We start from the raw sequence: 17,253 nt of genomic DNA, 5'->3' as shown, positions 1-17,253 counted from the left end.
TGGATCTGAATTTATTAGATGTTTACATCAAGTGTTAGGACAAGAAGTGTCACACTTTGTTATAGCTTATGTAGATGATATGGCTTTGAGCAGTGAAAGTTTAGAACAACACATTGAGAGGACTGAATTAGTCTTGAAAAAATTGAAAGATGATAACATAAAACTGAAGCTAAATAAATCACAGTTTATTGCTGATAAGATCAAATATTTAGGCTTTTACATCAGTAAGAAAGGTATTGAAGTGGACAAATCTAAAATGGATGCTATTCAGAAATTTCCAACACCCAAAAATTTAAAACAGTTGCAGTCATTTCTTGGTTTGTGTAACTTCTATCGTCAGTTTCAACGAAAGTATTCCGATCTCACTAGTAAATTTCAACATCTTACTAGTAGAAATGACAAATTTGTTTGGACTGCTGCAGATGATCAAACATTTCAGGAGAATTGACCTTGAGGTTGTGAATGAAAGTCATACATAATTTCGCTCCTGGGTTTTGGAAGATTTTGTGTTATAAATAGTCACGGATAAGTACAAATTTTTGTATTAATTTCATTATTAATTGTTTCTTGATCACGTTCTATCATTTTGTTTTAGATTTTAATTCTTAATTCTATTTTATAAGCCAAACATCGTTTAGAGGTTATTTTGAGGTTAGGTTTTCGAGATTTAAAAATAAACATAGATAGTTTACTTGACTAAAATTATAACCTAATTAAAATCCTATCAATTATTATTATTGCAAGTAATATAATTTCTTAGATAGGAAGATGAGCTCAAATAGAACACCGAAGGTTATTAATAGAAATGTAAACATTGCGGGAGTACTTACGCGTTCCCAAAACCAAAATTCAAAAACGCCAAAACCAAAAACCCCAGTTCCTCAAACTACTTTAGCCGAAAAAGTTGCTCAACTACAAAGTAGCCACACTAATTTAAAAAACCAATTAGAAGTAACTCTAAAAACGTCTGAGGAAGAAAGGTTAGGGATGGTAGAAGAAATTAAATATTTGGAACTGATTATAAAATTACAAGATGAAGACCATAAAAAAGAAATACTAAATCTAAAAAATCAATGTAGTCTAATGTCGGAGGAAATAAAGAAACTAAAATCTAAATTTGATAATACTAAATGTATGATAGAACCTCCGTCCAAATGCAAAAAAATAGAATCTAACCTAAATGATGGGAAATGCTCTGAAAATGGTCGAAATAAAACGTACAGTGAGGTTTTGAAGACAGCAACCAAAAATATAGCTGAGGGAAATAAAGATAGGAAAGGGAGAGTTCTGCTACTGACGTCCAGTCATGGACGTGATTGCAGTGATCTCCTTGATAAAAGATTGAAAAATAAATTTGATGTCCAATGTTTTTTCAAGCCAAGTGCATCAATTAATGCAGTTGTAGAGTCAGCTAGGGAACAAACTAAAGACTTTGATGAAAATGACTATCTACTTGTACTGGGTGGCTCAAATAATATAAATGAACCTAACTTGAATCATCTTCCTTAAGTAAATTGTGCCACTCAGCAAAAAAACAAACTTAATAATAAGTACTATTCCTAATAGGTTTGATAGGCCAGAGTTAAATGAAGCAATCAATTCGACAAACAAATCAATCCATAATACAATCAACAGCCTAAAAAATAAGAATTCTAAACAACTGGGGATTTGTTTTCTAAATGAAAGGCTGAAAAGACATAACTTCACTAATCATGGGTTGCATCTAAATCGATCTGGCAAAGTAATATTTTGTAATAGATTGGCAGAGCTGATTGAAAGCCGTTTGCAATCCTCTGGTTTAAAAACAGTCAAAAAAACAAATTACAATTTTTTAGTAAATTGGCTCAAAACAGGGAAAGGGAAATAGCTACAAATGCTAGAGATAGAGTAGCACAAGATGGTAAGGTTTTTAGTATTTATCATCAAAATATTCAGTATCTTCACAACAAAATTGACAGATTAGAAGTATTTCTTAAACAGGAGAATCCTGACATTGTCATTTTCACAGAGCATGGCTTAAAAATAAAGGAAATAAATCAAGTTAGGATTCCAGGCTATTCACTGAGATCAGAATTTTGTAGAATAGCTCATAGAAGTGGTGGTGTATCTATATTCACTAGCAATGCTAAACATACCCAAACTTATGAACTGGATTTTGTTAAGAGATTTTCTGTTGAGATGGATTTAGAGGTGACGGGACTAAGGTTAAAAATTGATGATCGATTTGAGGTAGCAGTGTTAGGTATCTATAGGTCACCAAATGGAGACTGGCAAAAATTTTGTGAGCTGCTCCACACACTTTTGGAAATTACAACCGCTCGTTTCACAAATGTTATAGTAGTAGGAGATTTCAATACCGATTTTGCCAGGCAGGATAAAATGACAGAGGATATTAGAGATATTATTAATATGAATAATTTAGAAATTAAGGTCCACGAATATACAAGAGTAACTCGAACTTCACAGACAATTATTGATAATATCCTCACAAATATAGAAGGTTGTAATGTCAGGTTAGGTAGCTCAGATCTATCAGATCATAACTATCAAATTTTAGATGTTAAGTTGCAGGGCCAGAATCCAAGCAGAAAAAAAACTTTTGTGAAAGAAATTCAGCAATATGAGCTAGGAAATATAAATTGTTTGAAGCAGGAACTGCTTCAAGAAAATTGGAGTAGTGTTTATAACAGTTGTAACCTAAATTACAAATATAAGCAATTCATTGATACTCTAAGATTTCACATTAGTGTATGCTGTCCAATAAAAAAAGTCAAAGTAAAAAGTAAATTAAACAAAGTAGATGAATGGATAACTGAAGATATTCTTACTCAAAGAAATATTGTTAGGGAAGCTTATGAGGAATTTAAATTAGTGAGGGATGTTCCGAGTGAAGTCAAATACAAATGTCTAAAGAAAAACTATGCAAAAGAAGTGAGGAAAGCTAAGTGTAAGAAAACAGCTGAAATATTAACAACTAGTACCAATTTTAACTCTGCTGTTTGGGAGGTAATTAATAGAAATAGGAGAGCAGCTCAAAAAGATACAGTTACTAATGTCCCTAGGATAATCGATGAACATGGAAATTATATGGATGATAGTATAGACATTTGTAACTTTTTCAATAAGTATTATCAACAGGTTGCATATAATCTCCAAAAGTCACTGAACACTAATACTTGTAATACAACTACATTAAATGCTGAGCCAATTGAAAAGGTATTTAAATTTCATCCATTATCAAGAGATGAGTTGTCAAGAATAATAAAAAATTTGAATAACAAAAAAACAGTAGGATTGGATGGGGTCTCAAGCAAAATTTTAAAAGAATGTGAAAATGAATTACTGGACCCTTTATTGCATCTCCTTAATACTTCACTAGAGCAGGGTATTTTCCCTGATGATCTGAAACAAGGAAAAATTTTGCCAATTTTCAAGAGCGGTGATTCTGAAAGAGTTGAAAATTATAGACCCATTAGTATTCTAAATGTAATAAGTAAAATTTTTGAAAGAGTAGTTTTAAATAGGCTATTGATGCACCTGGAAGAAATTAATTTCATATGTGATGAACAGCATGGGTTCCAGAAAGGGAAATCTACTAAGACTGCAATAGTATCCCTTGTTGAAAGACTAATAGATATAATAGATTCAGGTGAGAAGGCAGCCACAATATTTCTTGATTTATCCAAAGCTTTTGATTGTGTGAACCATAGAATATTATTGGAAATACTAAAAACTGTAGGTGTGAATGGTATAGAACTAAAATGGTTTGAATCATATCTCATAGGTAGAAACCAGTGTGTTGAGCTTACCAAGGTGGATGGGAATGAAATAGTAAAAATTAAATCTCAAAAACTGGAGGTCCAGGCTGGAGTACCTCAAGGCTCAATTCTGGGTCCCTTACTGTTTCTGTTGTATGTGAACCAATTACCAAAAGAGTTAAAAGATCACAGAGCTCTGTTGTTTGCTGATGACACATCGCTTATCTTTAACAATTATTTATTAGATAGTCTAGAAATAAATGCTTTTACTGGAGTACAGTCAATTGTCCAATTCTTGAAGCAAAGGCAATTAACAATAAATAGTAAGAAATGTCAATTCCTACAATTCAAAAGTAAATATAATTCAGTAGAGGATAGAGAAATAAATGTGTTTGTAGAGGAAAATGAATTAGACCAAGAAGAGAAAGTAGCATTCTTGGGAATTTTATTGGACAGGAAATTAACATGGCATCCTTACATTGAGAGGATATGTAATAAGATATCATCTGGGGTATTTGTCCTGCGGCAGCTTGCTAGGCTGAATGATAAAAAACTACTGTTAACTGCTTACCATGGACTTATACTATCTCATATTAGGTATGCTATTTTAGTATGGGGTAATTCATCTCAACAAAATATGGACAGGGTGTTTAAGATTCAAAAGAAGGCACTCAGATGTATAGAGAAAGTGAATAGGTTAGACTCTTGTAGGCCTTTATTTAAAAGCTTGGTCTATTAACTGTGCCATCTTTGTATGTATATGAAGTTGTAATGCATGTGAAAACGAGTGGTGTGATCCAGAATTCAGATGTTCATGAGTATAATACGCGAAACAGAGCAGATTATCATATAATGGGTCACAATAGTAGGTTATTTGAACAAAAACCAGATTATATTGGTAGGAAATTTTATAACAAGCTACCTCAAATCTTGAAAAGTAATGATGATTTGAAGATTTTCAAAAAACAAATTAAAAAATATTTAGTTGATAGAGCTTTTTATAGTGTACAAGAATTCCTTTCAAACCTAAACTAGGTTGAACTACTTAGTATTAGAATTATTATGTAATAACATGACTTGTCTTATACTCCATGACTGGAGTCTTTAGGACGTAATCTTAAAAAAAAAAAAATATAAAAAATAAATAAATAAATAAATAAATAAATAAAAGATAGATTTTATTGAATGCATAACTTCAAGTCACCCTGATTACAGTAAAGATTTTTATTTAGCTACAGATGTCAGTGCGGTGGGTTTGGCTGCTGAGTTATACCAAGAAGGTGAAAATGGTGAACATAAAGTGATAGCTTATGCTTCTAGGTCACTTTCTTATGCAGAGAAAGGGTATACTATTTGTGAACAGGAATGTTTGGCTTGTCTGTATGGGTTAACAAAGTTACGTAATTATTTTGGGGATAATAGAGTCATAGTTTGTACTGATCACAAAAGTAGAGATAATAAGGGGATTCTGGCGCCACCAGCGATGAGTAGCCAATAGGAAGTGAGCATTTACCCCCTCCACCCCCACATCAGCCATTTTGTCTCCCACCATGACTTCTCCCCAACCAATAGGAGAGCAGGAAGCCCCCACCATGATTTTCTCCCCAAACAGGTGATGACAGGTGTGCTAAGAACAGGTGCAGCTGCTCTCACCAAAACCATAAAAAAAATTTCCCATTATAAAATTCCCCTATTAAACATTTTCTATTCCCCCCATACTAAATTCTGGTATTTGATATTCTTAATGAGGGTACTTTAAGTTTTATTGAGATTCTTATAATATTTTTTTTTTAACTTCAATTCTTGTATCCGATTGGTAATGTGGATATTCCATCCTCTAATACTATTCTCTTATCATCTTTGGAAGAAAGAGCTTTTTTATTTATATCCACTGTATAGACATGATGCTCTTTAGATCTGATGCAGGTATTTATCAGTCTATGGTCATTATTCAAGCTGAGACAATTCAATAATCATCAAATGTAATATATTATTTAATGCAGCTGACTGAACACCTTTAGCTTTTTTATTTCATGGTCATACATTCTTATGGAATACATTTTCGCACGAAGACCCACAAATTCCAAGATTATCTTACTATTTACCTCCCAAAGTTCATCCTTGAACTTTCCCAATACTTTTTTATTCACTGGTGAATAGCAAGGATGGTCAATGGGATAATCAGATGTGTCAAAGTGCTCAATCATGTTATATATATATCATCATATAAATCATCAGTAACTATTTTATATAGTAAACTATCTGTATCAGTATATGCTAGCTTAATGTTCTCATTGCCATATTTTGGTATCATTACATTGTAATGGAAGTTATACATCACTGTTTTTGAAATATTCAATACGGCTTGACCTATGTATATTGGTTTGTCTAACATTATTTTTTTCTTCTTTAGATGAATAGCTACCAAATTCTCACTAAAAATTGTTCTATCAATGAACTCAGGCTTTCTAATCATTTTTTCCATCTTTCTATCACTGCACACTAATTGCATATTGAATCTCTCATGAACATTCTCCATTGTCTTACCATAGACTGAATTAATATATAATTTGTACATATCCTTCTCAAAAGCATTTTTAGAGCAAGTATGAAGTCTTGTGTTATGTTCAATGTATGGCTGCAGCCAGCATGACTGTTTGAATCTCAATGCACAGTGAATTTTCTCAACAATAAGGCCATGTTCAACTGCCTGTTTTAAAGCAATATAGTGAACTATATATTACTTCCTGCTATTCACATGAGCACATAACTTTTTCTGATCAATTCCAATAGATATACGCTCAGGGAGAAATGGGAGATCACAATGATCTACATGTAGTGAACTTGGATATGATACATCAACCTCAAGAATATAGCCATATTCATCTCCTTCTTTTGCTTCAAGTAGATCATTCATACTCAAATTAATCCACTGAAAATCCCCAAATGGAAGGGGTTTTGACATGGCAAGACCATATAGGTTATTACAATCTAAAAAAGCAATGAAAACACTTTCAGCTGTGGAGTCAAATGTTCTCATAAATTTATTGTGGGCCTTGATATGTCGACGTGAAACTTGACACAATCCTCCCCTTATCCCCTTCTCAATCATCATGAACTTCTCATAGTCTGTAAGAAGTTCAAGTTCAATACCTGTGAATCTTAACATGGCATCCCAAGATAGACCAGGTAATGTGTAATAATGACATGGATCCAACTTGTGTGTTTTCATGGTAATATCCCTAAAATTCTCAAAAATATCAGCCAACAATAATACATCAGTTTTTGCATAATGGTCACTATATTCACCAAGATTTTTGAACCCAAAGGTATTCCATACATTTATTGCATGTGAATAATCTTCATCAGTAATTGCTGTCTTATTAAGATTTGAATAAAATGCAGCTTTTGGTGGGAGAGATGTTTCATTCAATTTATCCCGACTTGTTATATACTCATATGGAAATACACCTTTCCTTGTAAGTAGAGGAATATGTTGAGGTTGGATAAACTTTGGGATCTCTTCAAGTTTGGGGAGATTCCTAGCCAGACTATCCAAGCTACTTGGCATGAAACGAAATGAATCTAGAAACCGTAATTTCATGAATTTATTGATTGTCTTTGAAAATAATATATATATTTTTCTTCTGAGTTGGGAATTATATCGATCTGCTTCTCATCATAACCCAACTCCCTCACAATGAAGTGACTATCATATCCACTAAGGTTGTGGAATAATACAGGGAGGAAGTGGGGGACTTGATACTTCAAATTGCAGCTACTATGTGCTGCCCCTCGGTAATTTCCTGTCATATGACAGTGATCTCCGACTTTCACATCATCTACACTGAAATGTTTAACACACATATAACAAGTATCTGCCGAATTGTATGCAGCAAGTTCTTCAGGACTCATTTCATTCATTGGATTGTTAGTTTTATTTATTTCTGTTATTTCTTCAGCCAATTCCTTCAAATATTTAAGTAACACCTCAGCAGCATCCCTACCCCTGTATATGAATGGCTCTGAGGGTAAATAATCATACTGTATTGTTTGTTTCAAATAGACACAGATGCTCATAGCCTCATGTTTGTGTACTTGTACTGTGTATGATGCAGCGATATCTGGTGTACAGCCTTGTACGGGCTTTAAAAAACTTTAAAAATCACAGTAAACAACAAAAGGTACTCGCAGACCTCTCTCAACATGCTCAAACTTCACGAATGGTTTATCATCTGGTAGCACAACTCTTATAGGATTATTAGCAACACACATCTTCAAATGCTCCCTCAGCTTTTCTTCTTTTAACACTCCATACTGATCATCAAAATGGCTGAAGCACCGCTTGCATATTGATATGCTATCTTTATGTTTTGTAATTTGATAATGAACCAATTTTTCAAAGTTTTTTATATATACATAGTGACTGATACCATCATCATTGGAAATCAATAGAATATCTTTATGATCTTCAAGTTCTTCATCAACAACTTTCAGAGGATAGACCTTGTTCTTCTCATCCAAGCCAAATATGTTGATTGTCATTTGATTCACTTTCTCAAATTTTTTAACAATGACCTGGCTTTCTGATGCTTGAGAGAGCAATTAGAGCGAGGGGGGATTACCTTTAAGAGAGAGATGATTATCTCAGTTAGGATTCAGTCCTTGTGTAGTGAACATCGATGCGTTTGTGCTCTTGATTAGTACAGTATTTTTATATGTTTTCTACAATACACTTGTTAGAGAAGAGATCATTGGAGAAGTCATCATAGAGGTGATCACAAAGGTCTTTGGAGAGGTCATCAAATAGGACATCAAATATATTATTGAAAAAAGGACATCGAGGAGATCATTGAATAGGAGATCATCAAAGGGATCATAGGAGAGGTCATCGAACATCAAGGAGACTATTGAAGAAGTCATTGGTTCGTTAAACTCTCATATAACATATTGACATTATACATTTGCATTATTCAATTATAATCATATCATGAGGTGTGAAATTTGTGGTCGTGAATTCTCACGTTTATTCAATTTGAAAAGACATGTTTCAAAATGTGAAAAGGGATTTGATTCTGCTTTTAATCATATTTGTAAATATTGTTGTAATTCTTTTGAATCAATTCCATCACGAAACTTTCATGAGATCATCTGCTCTAAATTCTTAGATGATAAAGACTTAGACTGTGCTATGAACATTATTTGTGTGAAATGTGGTAAAGTTTTTCAAAGATCAGACATAAGAAAAAAGCATGAAAAAAATGCAATGAAAATTTTGAAGTTCCATGCTCTCATTGTGGATGTAACTTCATCAATTTACACAATTTGCTCAAGCATCATAAAACTTGTGAATCAGAAATCATACCATCAAAATGGCTAAGAGTTGAGCCAAAATTAGATGCATTACTTGCAATGCAACCATCCTTGGAAGGTGTTAATGAATATGAGACTGCATTTGGAGGTCGGCTTAAATCATACTTCATTCGACAAGATGTCAATCATGACTTACCTCTTTTTCTACAATCTGTGAAAGATAAAATAACTACAAGATTGAATATGTCATTGTCTTTGAAAGGTGCAGTTAAGTTCAATATACTAGTTGATTGTAGAATGATAAATCAAATGGATGAAGAGATGAATGTATCATTTAAAACAAGAAATTATCCTATTTTTGCAGATAGTAATATAGATAAAATTCTAATGTTAGGATTTGATAAATTGAATTCTGAGTTGAGTGAAGTGCAACTAAAAAAGAGTGGATGGCATCTTCTTGATGTTGATGGGCTTAGATTACGCATCAACAAGTATATACCTCTTGGTGGTAGTACTTATGTACCACTTCCCAAAGTGATTAACAACAGGAAAGCATGTATCAATGTCCAAAATTTTGATAATAGATGCTTCAAGTATGCAATTTTATCTAAACTGATAGATAAAGAACCTTATCGAGTATCAAGTTACAGTAATCTCAATCATACATATGACTCCACTTGTGTATCTTTCCCCACACCATTGAATGAGGTTAAAAATTTGAGAAAGTGAATCAAATGACAATCAACATACTCGGCTTAGATGAGAAGAACAAGGTCTATCCTCTGAAAGTTGTTGATGAAGAACTTGAAGATCATAGAGATATTCTATTGATTTCCAATTATGATGGTATCAGTCACTATGTATATATAAAAAACTTTGAAAAATTGGTTCGTTATCAAATTACAAAACATAAAGATAGCATATCAATATGCAAGCGGTGCTTCAGCCATTTTGATGATCAGTATGGAGTGTTAAAAGAAGAAAAGCTGAGGGAGCATTTGAAGATGTGTGTTGCTAATAATCCTATAAAAGTTGTGCTACCAGATGATAAACCATTCGTGAAGTTTGAGCATGTTGAGAGAGGTCTGCGAGTACCTTTTGCTGTTTACTGTGATTTTTAAAGTTTTTTAAAGCCCGTACAAGGCTGTACACCAGATATCGCTGCATCATACACAGTACAAGTACACAAACATGAGGCTATGAGCATCTGTGTCTATTCGAAACAAACAATACAGTATGATTATTTACCCTCAGAGCCATTCATATACAGGGGTAGGGATGCTGCTGAGGTGTTACTTAAATATTTGAAGGAAATGGCTGAAGAAATAACAGAAATAAATAAAACTAACAATCCAATGAATGAAATGAGTCCTGAAGAACTTGCTGCATACAATTCGGCAGATACTTGTTATATGTGTGTTGAACATTTCAGTGTAGATGATGTGAAAGTCGGAGATCACTGTCATATGACAGGAAATTACCGAGGGGCAGCACATAGTAGCTGCAATTTGAAGTATCAAGTCCCCCACTTCCTCCCTGTATTATTCCATAACCTTAGTGGATATGATAGTCACTTTATTGTGAGGGAGTTGGGTTATGATGAGAAGCAGATCGATATAATTCCCCAACTCAGAAGAAAAATATATATATCATTTTCAAAGACAATCAATAAATTCATGAAATTACAGTTTCTAGATTCATTTCATTTCATGCCAAGTAGCTCGGATAGTCTGGCTAGGAATCTCCCCAAACTTGAAGAGATCCCAAAGTTTATCCAACCTCACCATATTCCTCTACTAACAAGGGAAGGTGTATTTCCATATGAGTATATAACAAGTTGGGATAAATTGAATGAAACATCTCTCTCACAAAAAGCTGCATTTTATTCAAATCTTAATAAGACAGCAATTACTGATGAAGATTATTTACATGCAATAAATGTATGGAATACCTTTGGGTTCAAAAATCTTGGTGAATATAGTGACCATTATGCAAAATCTGATGTATTATTTTTGGCTGGTATTTTTGAGAATTTTTGGGATATTACCATGAAAACACACAAGTTGGATCCATGTCATTATTACACATTACCTGGTCTATCTTGGGATGAACTTGAACTTCTTACAGACTATGAGAAGTTCATGATGATTGAGAAGGGGATAAGGGGAGGATTGTGTCAAGTTTCATATCGACATATCAAGGCCCACAATAAATTTATGAAAACATTTGACTCCACAGCTGAAAGTGTTTTTATTGCTTTTTTAGATTGTAATAACCTATATGGTCTTGCCATGTCAAAACCCCTTCCATTTGGGGATTTTCAGTGGATTAATTTGAGTATGAATGATCTACTTGAAGCAAAAGAAGGAGATGAATATGGCTATATTCTTGAGGTTGATGTATCATATCCAAGTTCACTACATGTAGATCATTGTGATCTCCCATTTCTCCCTGAGCGTATATCTATTGGAATTGATCAGAAAAAGTTATGTGCTCATGTGAATAGCAGGAAGCAATATATAGTTCACTATATTGCTTTAAAACAGGCAGTTGAACATGGCCTTATTGTTGAGAAAATTCACTGTGCATTGAGATTCAAACAGTCATGCTGGCTGCAACCATACATTGAATATAACACAGGACTTCATACTTGCTCTAAAAATGCTTTTGAGAAGGATATGTACAAATCATATATTAATTCAGTCTATGGTAAGACAATGGAGAATGTTCATGAGAGATTTAATATGCAATTAGTGTGCAGTGATAGAAAGATGGAAAAAATGATTAGAAAGCCTGAGTTCATTGATAGAACAATTTTTAGTGAGAATTTGGTAGCTATTCATCTAAAGAAGAAAAAAATAATGTTAGACAAACCAATATACATAGGTCAAGCCGTATTGGATATTTCAAAAACAGTGATGTATAACTTCCATTACAATGTAATGATACCAAAATATGGCAATGAGAACATTAAGCTAGCATATACTGATACAGATAGTTTACTATATGAAATAGTTACTGATGATTTATATGATGATATATATAACATGATTGAGCACTTTGACACATCTGATTATCCCATTGACCATCCTTGCTATTCACCAGTGAATAAAAAAGTATTGGGAAAGTTCAAGGATGAACTTTGGGAGGTAAATAGTAAGATAATCTTGGAATTTATGAGTCTTCGTGCGAAAATGTATTCCATAAGAATGTATGACCATGAAATAAAAAAGCAAAAGGTGTTCAGTCAGCTGCATTAAATAAATATATTACATTTGATGATTATTTGAATTGTCTCAGCTTGAATAATGACCATAGACTGATAAATACCTGCATCAGATCTAAAGAGCATCATGTCTATACAGTGGATATAAATAAAAAAGCTCTTTCTTCCAAAGATGATAAGAGAATAGTATTAGAGGATGGAATATCCACATTACCAATCGGATACAAGAATTGAAGTTAAAAAAAAAATATTATAAGAATCTCAATAAAACTTAAAGTACCCTCATTAAGAATATCAAATACCAGAATTTAGTATGGGGGGAATAAGAAATGTTTAATATGGAAATTTCAAAATGGGAAATTTTTTTTATGGTTTTGATGAGAGCAGCTGCACCTGTTCTTAGCACACCTGTCATCACCTGTTTGGGGAGAAAATCATGGTGGGGGCTTCCTGCTCTCCTATTGGTTGGGGAGAAGTCATGGTGGGAGACAAAATGGCTGATGTGGGGGTGGAGGGGGTAAATGCTCACTTCCTATTGGCTGCTCATCGCTGGTGGCGCCAGAATCCCCTTATTATCTCTACTCACAAAGCATTTTTTTTTTTAAGCACTACAGCCCAATATGAGCTTTGGCCGCCTCCACTACAGCTCTCCACGCTTCTCGGTCCTCTGTTAATTGTCTCCATCCTCTATATCCCATTTTTTGGAGATCGTCTCTCACTTCATCTTCCCATCTTATTCTTGGCCTTCCTATCTTTCTTCTTGAATGTAGCCTCTCCTTGAATATTATTTTAGGCATTCTGTTTTCGTTCATTCTACAGATATGTCCAAACCATCTAAGCCGCTGTGCCTTAATAAATTTTACAATATTTTGGCCTTTTATCAATGCCTCGAGCTCTGAATTAGTTCTTATGATCACAAAGCATTAACGTTCTTAAAAAAGTGTAAAATTGGTAATGGTAGGCTTGGTCGTTGGGTCTTGGCATTGCAAGATTTCAATATAGAATGGCAGTTTGTCGCTGGTAAAGAAAACATTGTACCTGACATTATATCACGTACTGACTATGAAAATAATAATGAGTATCATAATCCTAATGAATTTAAGGTGTTGAATATTGTGAAAGATGATAAAAATTTAATCAGTATCATTAAGAAAATGAAATCTATTCAACTGAATGATCCTCATTTACAGGAACTGAAAGTTAGATTAGAGGCTGGTGATGTAAAAGTATGTGACAATTTCATTTTGCTTAATGGTTTAGTATTCACACGGAAACCTAAGAGGAACAAGTTTTTGAAGTTGTGTGTACCTTCTGAATCATGTGAAGATTTAACCTATGAATTTCATGAACATTTAAGCTATGTTGGTATATCAAAAACCCATAAAGCAATTGCTGAAACTTTTTATATTAAAAATAGTTATCGTTGTGTTGCTAAGACCATACAATATTGTAAGACTTGTCAGTTAGTGAAAACTTCCAACGAAAAGAAAGCTCTACAAATGTTCACTATATTATTTGAAAAGAAAGGGCATAAAGTGTTTATTGATGTGTATGGTGAGTTACCCGGGGGAAAGTATCGTTGGATGTGCATTATGCATGATGGATTTAATAAGTATACTAAGTTGTATACATTGGTGCGAGCTAATGCTATCAATTTAGTGAAAACGGTGAAGAAATACATTGCTGAATATGGTAAATTTTATTCCATTATAAGTGATAACGGTACTTGTTTTCAAAGTAAGATATGGAGGGATTCTATGAATGAACTTGGGATTGAATACCATTATATTTCAATCTATCACCCACAGTCGAATCTGAGTGAAAGGCCGCTAAAGGAAGTTAATAGAATCTTACGAACTTATGTACCAGAGAATAAGCACCACTTATGGTATAAATATCTAGACAAAGCTGAGTTTATTCTCAACAACAACTTCCATGAAACGATTGATAGTATACCTATGGAGTTCATGCTTAATTATAAATTATCTCATTTAGTTTTTAAGTATGTTTCATATCCGCCTGAGAACAAATTTGAATTAGAAGAGGAAGGACTTAGAAATCGACGAATTTTTCTCCGGATGAAGAATAAAGGTGTAATCAGACACTATAAGAATAATATGATTAATAGGAAGCGCACTGTATTCAAAGTTGATGACTTAGTGTTAATTAATCATTATGTACTATATAATAGAATAAGAAAGTTTTCAGCTAAACTCTGCCCACGGTATAAAGGTCTGTATGCAGTGGTTAAAGATTTTGGTAAAGGATGTTTTGAATTGAAGGAAATTTCCAGTGGAAAATTTTTGAAGGTTAATCAATTTATGATGAAAATATTTCGGCATCGTCCTGGTTCACAAACTTGAGGTTTTGTGATAAGATAAGATTATGTATGCTCTCTCTCTAATCTTTTCCCTTTTCAGCTTTAAAGTTATTATTTTCTTTTCGTCATAAATTTTGATAATATTTCCGTTTGAAATATTCATACAGTATTATTCAACACATATTATTGTGGTTTGATTTGAAAAAAAAAACTTCACTTATTTTTTGATTTGAAGACATGCTTATTGGATGTGCTGTACATACACTAATTGGTGTCATTTTGTATCTGGATTAGATTTTTTCTTGCAAAATGTGTGTCGTAATTGAATTTTTTGTTGATAATAGAAAATATTAATGATGTTTGTTATATATATTCATTGTGTTAATGAGTGGTAAATCTTGATGCACTGTGAAATTTGAAGCCTGAAGAATAATGATATGTAAGTTTAGTGTGTGAGTTTCCCTTCCATATATTTTTTTTGGCGTGATAAGACTCCAGAAGAGTGAGTTAGTGACCACCTCCCATTAGTATTAAGGCGAGTAGCTATGAATTGTGGGGATAGACCGGTTTTTTTTGCGCACAGACGCCGTAATATTCTTGAGAAAAATGGCGGATAATGACTAAAAATCCATGTTTTTCACGGTTTTCTCTAAAACGGCTTTAACGATTTTCTTCAAATTTATACCATGGATAGCTATTTATAAGCCCTATCAACTGGCATGAGTCTTATTTCTGGGAAAATTTCAGGAGCTCCGTAATATTCTTGAGAAAAATGGCGGATAATGACTAAAAATCCATGTTTTTCACCGTTTTCTCGAAAACGGCTCTAACGATTTTCTCCAAATTCATACCATGAATTCATAAGCACTATCAACTGGCATGAGTCTCATTTCTGGGAAAATTCCATGAGCTCCGTAATATTCTTGAGAAAAATGGCGGATAATGACTAAAAAACCATGTTTTTCACGGTTTTCTCTAAAACGGCTTTAACGATTTTCTTCAAATTTAAACCATGGATAGCTATTCATAAGCCCTATCAAATGACATGAGTTTTTTCTGGGAAAATTGCAGGAGCTCCGTAATATTCTCGAGAAAAATGACGGATAATTACTAAAAAACCATGTTTTTCATTATTTTCTCAAAAATAACTTGACCGATTTTTTTCAAATTCATACCCTGTATAGTTATTTATCAGCTCTATCAACTGGCATGAGTCTCCTTTCTGGGAAACCAATGGGGGGTCCACCCCATCCTTGGGAAATGGACTTAGTAACCTCATTCTCGTGCATGAGGTAGGTAGGTAGCGCAGCTCATAGAAAGAACACATAGTCGAGATATTTCATCTGTAGAACAGCTGTTTTGACGACTTTGAAAAAACGACGACTAAATAAATCATCGAATTTCACAATTATTCACACAAAGAAAAAGTACTTTGAAAACAATTTTATATACACATATACAGAAGTCTGATCGCAGTTTCAAATATGAGCAAGGAAAGTTGTGTGAGTGCGCCACACCAGATTTTTTATGTAGGGTGTGTTAGGAATTTTTATTTTAAAGGCTCCTAATTTTCACAGAGTGCATTCCGGGTTAGCTCGCTTGTTGTCATGGTGTTTATTGAGATGCAACAATCATGAATATTTTGATATGGTATTTTGCTAATTATTATCTTGTTTCATTATTGTTGTTGAATATCACTTTTCTGGGTTATAAACATCCTGATTCCTAATTGTTCTTATTTTTTCAATCAATATTGATCTGCTAATGAAGCTTAAGATATAATGTTTTATTAAATAATGTAATAATGACCTGCTTACATTTGTGTCTTTGTTTTTCACTCGAACTATTGAGCTGAATTCAATTGTTAATTTATATGTTATGACTTTCTCTTTACCTTGCATATTGAGAAAATTCAATTAAATGAGATAATTCACTCAGACTATAGAAAATTCATACTTGTCCACATATTTTTTATTTTTTGGAATTTAGTAACTTAGTTTTCAAAATTTTTATTTTATATTATGCAAACATACATCATAATTATGAGAGAAGTTGAATTTGAGCCATATAATTATTGTGTTTTGATTGATTAACTTGGAGAATGTAATGTCTTTTTCGCCACACTTGGATGTAATGAGCTGGTTTACGTGCGTCATATGGAGGCCAAAAGTGATTGTTTTCCGACCAGGCCGGTAAAACTTTACGGCCCTAGGGCTGTAAAATGACCTTGAATAACAGCTGATCGTGTCCGATCTCACAAAAATCATAGAGATAATCTCATAACGACTGTAATAATCTATATAATTATGTATCGTGAATCGCGGTATCATGTCTATAATATATTTTATGAATTACTGTTTCATAATTTAATATTTATTATTGTGTTTTTGATATCAAACAATAGAATACGATGATATATCCATAGCCTCAACAATATAATGTTGGCTGCATTGTCCATTGTCAGAAAGGTAAGTATCGCAAGTCTTTAAAAGTGCAGAATCGAATTTGAAATCAAAGTACAATAATTGTATCAATATTTAAAAGTGAGGTAGAGTAATAATTGTTTCTTTTTTATTATGGAATTCCACTTCTTAATGCAATACAATCAACAATAATAATAGGAAAATACAGCAGAG

This window comes from Nilaparvata lugens, chromosome 5 (genome assembly GCF_014356525.2).
Source record: "Nilaparvata lugens isolate BPH chromosome 5, ASM1435652v1, whole genome shotgun sequence".
NCBI classification, from domain to species: domain Eukaryota; kingdom Metazoa; phylum Arthropoda; class Insecta; order Hemiptera; family Delphacidae; genus Nilaparvata; species Nilaparvata lugens.
Note: the sequence above shows the minus strand (reverse complement) of the source record.